This window comes from Danio rerio, chromosome 24 (genome assembly GCF_049306965.1).
Source record: "Danio rerio strain Tuebingen ecotype United States chromosome 24, GRCz12tu, whole genome shotgun sequence".
Taxonomy (NCBI): Eukaryota; Metazoa; Chordata; class Actinopteri; order Cypriniformes; family Danionidae; genus Danio; species Danio rerio.
This window is the reverse complement of record NC_133199.1, coordinates 33,875,001-33,885,000: the sequence shown is the minus strand read 5'-3', so window position 1 is coordinate 33,885,000 and position 10,000 is coordinate 33,875,001. Positions and strand designations below refer to the sequence as shown.

The window sequence follows — 10,000 nt, the reverse complement described above, 5'->3', positions numbered from 1 at the left end:
TATATGTATTTTTGTATTCTGGGTAAGGCATAAAACAAAAAAATGCTTATCCAATTAAATATTGTCAGCACAATAATTCCCATAATTCTGATAAGTAGCCCAAACTGTCTGTCAGCAAATGTAGATTTGCACATCTGTGCAGCTGTCCACACAGATCCGCCATTAACGCGTGCACACAAGACACATGAGATCACAACGATAAAATTAAATGCTGAATCAAACCTTTTTCAAATCCTAAATCAATATTGGAGTTGCACACTAGAGGAAGGATGACACCATGGCTGAAGTATTTCTGTTAAATGTTCTGTTTTAAAAGTGTTTTAGTCACACAAAGCTGATATAGATTGTGTTGTGTTACTAATGGGTTATATGCACAGAAGTGTTGTTCAGCTACTAAATCTTCCTTTTAAAGCACTGTAATGTAGATTTTTATTTAGTTTAACAACAAAACATCAGTAAATAGTGCTATTTTGTCTAATCTGCTTTACTGAGCTGAAGTTGCTTTTATATTGACAATGATTCATTATTAAACAGTGATAGCCTGTGATGCACTCCGAATATTGTTTACCAAGCTTATCTGAATACTCGGTCAGCAATAGCATTTAAGTGTTGCTTAGTAATACGTGTAATTCCTGCACGCCGCCGGCCAACTGTCAATTACATTTTTAACAGGTGAATGACATGATCTTGTGGGTTGTCTGCTGCCATTTTTTTAGTTGCACGCGTTTTAGGATTACTTCTTAGGATATTTTAGGAGGCATGGCTTTGGATGGCAGGAAAGAGATTGTGTTTCAAAGATATTGTGATAACCGGTTTGCATTTTGGCAGATCACATACTGCAACTTTAACTAGGTTAATTTGGCAAGCTAGGAAAATCAAGAAAATCATTGGATAATAATGGTTTGTTCTGTAGACAATTAAAAATAAATAAATAAATAAATAAATAATTAAATATATATATATATATATATATATATATATATATATATATATATATATATATATATATATATATATATATATATATAGCTTAAAAGAGCTAATAATATTGAGCTTTAAATGGTTTAAAAAATAAGAACTGCTTTTATTCAAGTTGAAATAAAACAAATAAGACTTTCTCCAGTGGAAAAAAAAAAATATTATAGAAAATATGTGTGAAAACTCATTCCTCTGTTAAAGATAATTTGGGAAATTTTTGAAAAAGAAAAGAAAAAATATAAACACAGGAGGGCTTCAACTTCAACTATATCTAAAAGTTCTTATTTGGAATTCACATATATAAAATATATGTCATATATGCCAAAATGTCATTCATATATGTCAAAAATGTCTTTCATATATTTTGTTTTGACCATTTTAATTTCATTTGTACTATATTAAGTTATAATATACATTAATGTGCTATAATTTGTGTTCATATATATTATATGTTATATATATTAAAACTACGTATGGCTATATATGAACACACATATAACATTTTAAAGTCAGAAATATATTTTCACATGTACAGTTGAAGTCATAATTATTAGCCCCCCTTTGATTGATTTATTTTTTTCTTTTTTAATATTTGCCAAATGATGTTTATCAGAGCAAGGAAATTTTCACAGTATGTCTGATAAATTTTTTTCTTCTGGAAAAATTCTTATTTGTTTTTTTTTTCAGCTAGAATAAAAACAGTTTTACATTTTTTTAAACCTATTTTACGGTGAAAATTATAAGCCCCTTTAAGCTATATTTATAAGCTATAGTCTTAAGAACAAACCATGATTATACAATAGCTTGCATAATTACCCTAACCTGCCTAGTTAACCTAGTTAAGCCTTTAAATGTCACATTAAGCTGTATAAAAGTGTCTTGAAAAATGTTTAGAAAAATATTATTTACTGTCATCCTGGCAAAGATAAAGTAAATCAGTTATATTAAATGAGTTATTAAAACTATTATGTTTAGAAATGTGTTGAAAAAAAAAAAACTTCTCTCTGTTATACAGGAATTGAGGAAAAAATAAACGAGGGGGCTAATACATATTTGTAATTTCAAGGGTTAAAAATCAAAGTGCAATATTTTGAATATGTTACATAAATAACACACATTTTAAAAAATGTGAAATCTAAATATGAACTATATATGCAATTCTCGTATAATGCCATATATCAGATTTTTATGTGGGACATCTGCTATTTATGTTATTAAAAATAAATCTCTGTAGGCAGGACAGGATGCGATCATTGGATTTGCTGTGCTTTGTTGTCTTCCTACGTCTTCATACTGCCTACGGAGGCTGCTTTTTATCAGGCACAGCCTCCTCAACATGCTAACACCAATATGTTTCAGTCATATCTGCAGCTGCATTATTGAATTTAGCATATGAAGTAGTTTTTAAAACATCACAACATATAAAAGCTTTATCTGTCATGTCATATTTGAATCAAGAAAGTCCTGAAACATCCTCAAACCACTGCTTAAGCAGCTTCTATGCTTCTCAGTGAGAAGATACAATGCAGGTGTGTGATTTGTTATGCATTTCCTTGCTGTGGTCAGTGCCATCAAAGATGCTTTGCAGAGCGCCTCTTTAATGCTCTCACCATAACCACAGAGGGTCCTGTGTAGATGTCTGCAAACATCAAAGACTTCGTACCACCTTAGTGTCCTATTTAAGCATCAGGTTAGAGCTGCATATCTCTTCAAAGCCGGCTGCAAAGACTGATTTTTTTTTTCTTAGAGTCTATAGTGGGCGCTTGGTACGAAAACAACACAAAAGCCAAATCGTGCTGGGAGCCGTTTGATTCTGGAAAGCGTGGCGTTGCAAGGCTTTATTCTGAAGGTGTTATTTTTAAAGCCAATTAGAGATTTTTTTTGGTGCAGATTTGAGATTTTGTTTTCTTTTTCAGCGCACCCCCGATTCATCTGTTTGTATCCCGTCAGCCTCTGTGAAGTTTAGAGACGTGTGCTTTAGAAAAGAAGTCCTCCCAGGGCCTTTTATAGAGTCTGTCAGTAAAACTTTCATGAGGGTCTTAAGCACTCGACTGAAATACAGCCACGAGCAGATTTCTTGTAACGGTTTTGAGTCCACGGCGCGTGATTGATAATACATAAAGTGCATGGCAAGGCATCATCATAAAAAGCTTCAGTCACACAGTATTGTTTGTGTTTTTGAGAGCTGGTGGCTAATTTTAAAGTAGGAACTCTTGCTTTGTAAAAAAAATTGCTGTCTAAATATATTGATTTCAACTTTATATATTTAAACAAATTAGTTAAAACCTGATTAAAATGACTGATTACTGATTAAAATTAAAGTTTTGTTTAATTTTAGTTTTTTTTTTACTGCAAAAAACGCTTTTCTTACTTTAAGTTTTTGTCTTTTTCTAGTCTAAATATCTAAAAATTCCTAAATCAAGAAGTATTTTCTAGACAAGTATGAAATATTGTCTCGTTTTTAGTCTTTCAGTTTAAAACAAGCAAAATAAACTGTCAATGGGGTAAGCAAACTAATCGTTTTTGCTTTGAAATTAGATTATTTTGTCTAGAAAATGCTCCTTGATTCAGAAATCTTTAAATATTCAGACTAGAAATGTAAGTAAGAAAAGCATTTTTCACTGTTTCACATCATTGTACACTGTGATTGTGTGTGGATTTGAATAATAGATGCGAGTATTGTACAGTATAATACTGATAGTCAATGCCAATATATATATATATATATATGAGCAATTCCAGCGTTATGGATGTGACATTTGCAGTAAGAACTCAAAACATAAGTTCGCATAAAAAGTTTGTTAACATTATATTGAAACTTTTGTTTATATTTTCCAGAACAAATGACCAGAGTTCAGGTACCAGAAAAAATATCAATCTGTAAACATGTTCTGTACTTTAAATGAGGAAAATAAACATGCGTTATTGATGTGACAAAAAAGTCTGCAGGTTTACAGAATACAGCATACTTTGTAGAAATGATAAAAAAATGATAATCAAAAGGATCGGAGTCGGTTCTCTTAAAAACAAAAATGATTGGTTTTATTTAATTTAATATTTTCACATTTATGAGGAAAAAGTGTCGGTATGGATGTGAGAGATGTGAAATTGCCACTTGTGTGACTTTGGTCAAACATTGATAGAGACATTTTTAAGTATTTCTAAAGTACTGTAAAATACTTGCTTACCAAAAAACATTTGCATGGAATTGCTCATATATATATATATATATATATGTGCATTGGTTGAGATTAAAAAAAATATAAATAATATATATATATATATATATATATATATATATATATATATATATATATATATATATATATATATATATATATATATATATATATATATATATATATATATATATATATATATATATATAAATAATTTATATATTTTTTAATCTCAACCAATTAGTTTGGAGGTAAGATAACAATGAATGATGCATTTATTAGCCATTTTATTTTTCATTGAACTTTATTGTTCACGCTATTCAACACTAATTAGTCATCGATGCATACTATTAGAGCTGTATCTGTCAATCAGCCACATGGTCAGTAAATGTGTGACATGCTTATCGAAAGCACAGTGATGTCATTAAAAAGCAGAAGCAAACACATGACAGTGATTTTGATTCCATCTCCTCATCGTTCTGCTGAAATTCCACTTGCTCTGCATATTTAAATAGCATTCCTCTTTTGGTGGCTGAGGGGTAATGGTTGTTCGGGCACAGGAGGACTGATCCTCTTGGCGTGTGTTTATGTGTGTGGGTGTGAGAGAAGCTCTGCGCTTCCTCCACGCTTGAGCAATTTACAGAGCAGTTGTCAGACACTTGTGAAACACACATGCGGAAAATGCTTCTGTTTTACGCTCGTAGTGTGATAAAGGTAATACACAACTTCACAGTGAGTGCGTTTACATGCACATTGTTCACTCGATTATGCCCAATTAGCTGACAGTGTGTGCGATTATGTAAATGTGTTTACATCTATGTACTTCTTTATTATAATAAAGATCATTAAGCATAAACTGTTTTTATGACTTTTTTGTGTCATGTAAACACTTTGTTTTTCTTTTCTTTTAACCTGCTTTCTGCCAGTGCACATGATATGTGACAGGAAAGTATCATTACTTTGGATTTTAACTGATTCGTTCTAAAATGCTGATTCATTCCGTGCTGGAGCTAGTAATAAATTAAGCACATGAGCAATTCTATGCACCATTAAAAAAGTATGTTTTCACAAAAAGTGCGAAACCCTTTATGCATTTTTTGGTGTACGCTTGTATTTAACAGTACTGTAAAAAACTCAACAATGTTACTTTCAATGTTTTCAAACAATTATGTATAATGCACCAAATTCACACAAGTGGCAATTTAACATCTGTCACATCCATAACAAAATTTCTATATCTCATAAATGCAAAAATGTAAATAAAAAAATCATTAATTTTTGTTCTATAGCCATTTTCATAGAATGCAAAATTATCCATTATGCTTTGCGTGTGGGTAAGGAGGATGCTTCGAACTTCCGGTTGGCATGCATATTAAAAGTCAAATTTGGACAGCTTTGAAATGATTTTTGAAGTTTTAATCTATGTTACTTGTTTTTAACGTCTTTGAACTAATAGTGCTGTTGTTTAGCGCCACCCCCTGGACTGATTTTTCCAAAAATGCAATCTAATGGGAATGAAAACCACTGATGCAAGGCATTTTGCGATGTTGTGAAGCCAGAGTGGGCCCACTAGGAGACGTGGGAGGCCTGAAACCACAAATACCCCCCTAACACACACACACACACACGCTAGGCTTGGGCGGTATTACGGTATTATGGTATACCGCGGGATCTAAAAATAGCAACGGTGTCAGTTTCAATACCGTTATACCGTCATAAAATATTAAATATCCTTTATTTAATGCCTACAAAAACGTATGTGTGATTGTCATCACGGGACAGTGTGGAGGAGAGAGGGAAAGGAAGGGGGAGAGGGAGAGAGAGAAGGGGGAGAGGGAGGGGGAGAGGTGACGTGACGAGTCGCGCTTCAAAGTGTCCTGCAGTTTGGGAGTTTCGACTGAACAGAAGGGAGACGTGGTTAATATGAACGAGAGGTCTGCATTAGAGCTGAAGATCTTTACCCGAACCCGGCGAGACCCGAAAAAATCCAAATCCCTGCATTAAAATCCATCCCTGCAAAGGTGAAACAAATGATGACGAAGTAGTAAAAAAAGAGAATTTTGACGGCGGTCAAGTCAGTCACTAGCTCAGAAGGAGCGGTTATTCCAGCCGCAGGTATTTCGGCGGTCGCTCATACACTGCGTATTACGGTAGAGCCCTAAACCGCAAGCTGACAGGTAAAAATAAGAGGCCATTCGCTAAAGTGAAACTGCTGTCATGAAAAATTAAATGCATGTTCCTGACTGGTAGAAGATGAACAAACAATCCTACCAAAAACTTGCAAAATCAGCCGGATCAGAACTCTGCATCTCGACCTGTAGCCGCAGGAAAGGGTGTTCAGCTGCTGGACGCAGCATGAGCGAGAGACTGCGCTAAAGCCAGTGGATTTAATAATGTTCCTCCACAAACACACGTAGCCTAATCTTGGTGCGTAAAGGGTTAATTATAAATAAATATTAATTAAACCATATAATCATAATGTAGACAGAGTATACAGGCTAATGGTGGCATTATTCTTTTATTAGAGCTTTTATCATCAGCTTCACCGCCGCCCTAATGCCAGATTGTGAAGTGAAGTGGAGAAACACATCTTGCAGAGCCTTTATCTTAATTTCGTTATTGCCAAAATACCCGTCATCATTTGGAGTTTATTTTAATTTGATTTGTTAAGCAAGATTACTTTTCATTGGTGTGTAGGCTAATTTAAAGGCTAAGTGCATGTACCTAGACCTATAGAGTGCTGAGATGTTACGATGTTACAGCTGTAGGACTTATTTTATTTCTTTGTTCCAACTTTCAAGTGGCCTATAGTCTACGTTTGTTACGAATAAATGATGTTAAAACATATAAATGACTCATTCTTGAAAAAATGCATTAGAACTGTGTGCATGAGCACATTTAATGTAGGCTGTGAACGGGTTTAGGCTGTATAAAGCTGTCAATCAAAATGTACCTGTCGGACTCGGGACCTATCGGGTATAACTGCTGTTCCGCGGGAGCCGGCCAGATTTCTTACGGTGTGGGAGTAAATTTCTGAATAAATCGCGGGAGAGATTGTGTGTGTGTGTGTGTGTGTGTGAGTGTGTGAGTGTGTGAGTGTGTGAGTGTGTGTGTTTGTTTTTATTACATGGTGGGGACCTCAGCATGATAGCACACTCACAAAGTGGGGACCAAAAACATAGTGGGGACCGATCGCCCGGTCCCCACCATGTTTTGCCTTTAAAAGACTCAGGGGGCGTAGCTGATATGCCTAGTGCAGTTTTTTTCACTGATCCCCACCTTGACCATTTACCTGAATTGAGTGTGTAAGTGTGTGTCGGCGCACTGCTCTATAGCGGTCCTGTAGTCGGATGGCGGTACTGCACCCTGACACACACTTACACACTCTGGCTACTGCACATGCGCAGATCTCATAAATGAATCCGACTTTAATCAACTTAATTAAGATCTATCATCAAATTAATCGAATTTTCGGGTAAGTTATAATGTTTTTCACCATCATAATGTAATGAAATCGGTTTTATGACAAATACTTATGTTGCATATTTTGACAGTTATCAGGTATAGTTAATTAAATGTTTTAACGAATGTCCTGGGTGTTTTAATCGATGTTGTTTCAAATTACGTATTAATATAACACTGATAAGACACAAACTACAGTTCGGTATGTAATTTAACTTGTTTACACGAGTAAAAGTTACTCGCGCTAATGTGCTAACGTGCTAACTGCCCGGTGCTACGTGAGTCAGAGGCCGGGGTGGAGTGCATGAGCCGCGGTCAGACAGTCACCAATCACCGGGCGGCTAAATGGATCGACGGAGGATAAAACCATTAAAAGATGCGGAGAAACACATCACCAGCTCCACCGACAAGACCCATTCACTGGAAACCGAATATATAGAAGGTTACTAAGGTATGTTTTCATAGTTCTTGTATCATACTTTTTAAATGGTTAATTGCTTTAAACATTTAACGTTAATCCTGAAATAACACTATTATATACTATTTATACGTTAATGTAGTAATATAGAGGTTATAATTAAAATGTGGGGCCATCTGGTCCTAGAAATGTACTTAATTTATTGTTCTATGACGTGTAGAAACGTTTTATTTTAGATAAATAATTATAATAAACTCCAACTTAGTGTAAAACATATATAAAAGTACATAAATGTTCACTGTGTGTGTTTTATTTATTTATTTGCTGTCAACTGGTAGCCTTTTACAATAAGGTTAAATTAGTTAATGATGGTTAATGCATTTGCTAACATGAACAATAAATAATACTTTATTACAGTATTTGTTCATGTTGTTTAACTTTAGTTAATGAAAATAAAGTTGTTCATTACTAGTTAAACACGCACAATGCATTAATTATTGCAATGCATTATTACTGGTACAAGCATGAATTTAGATTTGAATGATGCATTAGTAAATGTTAAACTATGATTAATAAATGCTGTACATGCATTGTTCATTACTAGGTCATGTTAGTAAGTACATTAACTAATAAAACCTGATTGTAAAGTGTGACCTGTAAACAATTGAAGTGGAAAAAAGTTCTTTAAAACTGTCCTAAGAAAGAAGAACAGGTGTTCAATAGTATTAGAACAACATTGAGGAAAGGTTCTGATCCACTTCAAAAGGTTTACTGTATTTATAATTCACACACAGAGAGGATGCTAATGTGAGGTTTTTGTAGTTTTTGAACCCTACACGTTTCATTAAATCTTTTAAGTCAGAGTTTGCGTTGTCCACATTTATTAAAGGAAGTTTTGTGGTTGAGTACAAATGATAGAGCTTGTGGAAGCAAAGCATAGATGAGATATTAATAAAAATACTGTCTTTATGTTTGACTTTATATGGTAAAACAAGAACAGGTGGTTAAGTGTTTTCCCCATTCAAATGTACATGTATATATTATATTCATTCTGTTTGTATTCATGCCATAGTTTAGCTTTTTATTGCTATGAGAGGGCATAATTAAAATGTTGCTTGCTCTTTTCTCTTAGTTTTGCAGCATTGATGCCGATCATGAGGACGATCTGCACCCTAACTGCACTGTCAATAAGATCGTTGTTCAGAGAAAACCTCATTTGTGCCTTTTTGCAATCAGGGATATTTTCTTTGGAGAGGAAATAACGTTTGACTATGGCGCATGTGATTGGCCTTGGAGAAAGGTTTGACATTTTGATCACTTAATACATTAATCCTTAATACATTCAGCAAAGCTAAGAGTTTTTAACGTTAATATAGATTAAGGGTAAATCTGTTCAAAAATAAAGAGTTTGCATCATTTATAAGAGATAATGAAATCAATCTCTTAATATCTTCTTCTTGTCTTAATGGGTAAAAAAAAGTTTAATTAATTGGGTAATGCTTTACTTTAAAGGGGGGTTCATAAGACTGTCATGAAAGCTTTATAGTCATGACATGACTTATATAACAAAGCTGTTTTTAAATAGTTTTCATTGAAGGATGCCCATATGACTGCAGAAGAGAACTGCTCCGACAACTCTCTGATGAGGTATGTTTATTAGTATTATTATTATTATTAGTAGTAGTAGTAGTGAATGTTGTTGCTGTAGTAATGCATTTAATTGTAATTATTTAACTTAGTGTGTGTCCTAATTTATGAACATATGCAATAGTGTAACATTGTGGGGACCAGAGGCATGTTAGAGAAGCTGTGAAACACACTTAGTCCTCAATACACACACAGTACGGTCTGACATAGTGGGGACCGGGAACCCTGAGTACTACTGTCTAATTATTATTTTTTGTTTTTTATATTCAGCTTTTATTGAAGTATGATCATATGACGAGAAGAAGAGAACTGCTCT

The 10,000-nt window shown here is 33.9% G+C and overlaps 1 protein-coding gene across 3 annotated transcripts in view; it reads left to right on the top strand.

Annotated features, from left to right (window-relative positions):
- Positions 1–10,000, top strand: part of vav3 (vav guanine nucleotide exchange factor 3) — a 178,463-nt gene that overhangs the window by 47,183 nt on the left and 121,280 nt on the right. Inside the window, exon 1 of one of the 3 annotated variants that reach the window (XM_073940909.1) lies at positions 7,519–7,632. The exons of the other annotated variants lie outside the window; for them this stretch is intronic. The gene's annotated coding sequence lies outside the window, so the exon portion shown is untranslated. Of the gene's footprint in view, positions 1–7,518; positions 7,633–10,000 lie in introns of those variants that run through there. 3 annotated transcript variants of the gene reach the window in all.